This window comes from Arachis ipaensis, chromosome B06 (genome assembly GCF_000816755.2).
Source record: "Arachis ipaensis cultivar K30076 chromosome B06, Araip1.1, whole genome shotgun sequence".
NCBI classification, from domain to species: Eukaryota; Viridiplantae; Streptophyta; class Magnoliopsida; order Fabales; family Fabaceae; genus Arachis; species Arachis ipaensis.
In genome coordinates this window covers 37,795,757-37,796,800 of record NC_029790.2, presented here as the reverse complement: position 1 = coordinate 37,796,800, position 1,044 = coordinate 37,795,757, and positions in this window count along the sequence as shown.

The window sequence follows — 1,044 nt, the reverse complement described above, 5'->3', positions numbered from 1 at the left end:
AAATATTATTTTTATATAAGACAAAATAGTATTCCTTAATGAAGACATTTAATTACCAGTTCCAAATTCATCTGGTAGAAACCTTTTATTGTGTCTATATATATATAGTATCTGCTATCTACGTGATGTATAATTGAGCCCCTGTGGCAATCTATGTACGATAGTTGCTTTGTTTTATATTTTACTGTATGATTGTATGGCTTTATTTATATTTGCTCTTTAATTCGAACACAAATTTATAAAACTTGCCCACTTACGCGATTCCAATAGCATGACAAGCTCATATCTATATACATAATACAGAGTCTAAAGTCCCATAGGTCGATTGAATGGTAATACCTAACGATTGGAAGTTATCCAAACATACCGACAGTTTGGTCGTTACATTGTAGCTGGCAAACTCTAGATCAAGGAACTCCAGAATCTACTCATTTGCCTCCTTGAAGCTGGTATAATGTCTTAGTTTTCCCCCTTAGTGACGACGAAGAAGCTAAGTTGTTTCATGCTCAGATCCATGTAGAGCTGTTGGTAGTGAAATTGCATTGGAGTTATTAATGTTTAGGGACAGGAGATTTAATAGGTCTAGGATGGTGCTGTCTAGGGTGGTGTTGATCAAAGTAAGAGATTTAAGTAGAAGAGTATACCAGTCTGGGTAGGTACTAGGTATGCATAGTGTGGGTTAAGTGATATTGATAAATACTATAAAGAGGAAGTGTGCAAGGAAAGATTATTGTTTCCTTTCCTATTTTGATTTTAGCAAAATTTAAAAGGTGATATAAAATTAGTTGTCTGAACCCAATTGAAGTCCAAATATCCATTCAATCTTTGTCACATCACAAAGGGCACGTTGGTGGATTGGCAGAATCTTTTGATAAGACAGGAACAAGTTTTTTTATGCCAAGTGAATGTATGGTCTTATGTAATGTTGGTGTGTGAACATGGTTTAAGGATGCAAACAATTGTGGTAATTATCATGGATTGTTTTTTTTTTTTGTGAATATATAAAAAATGAAACAGAAAATGGAGAACATTTTTGTTATATCA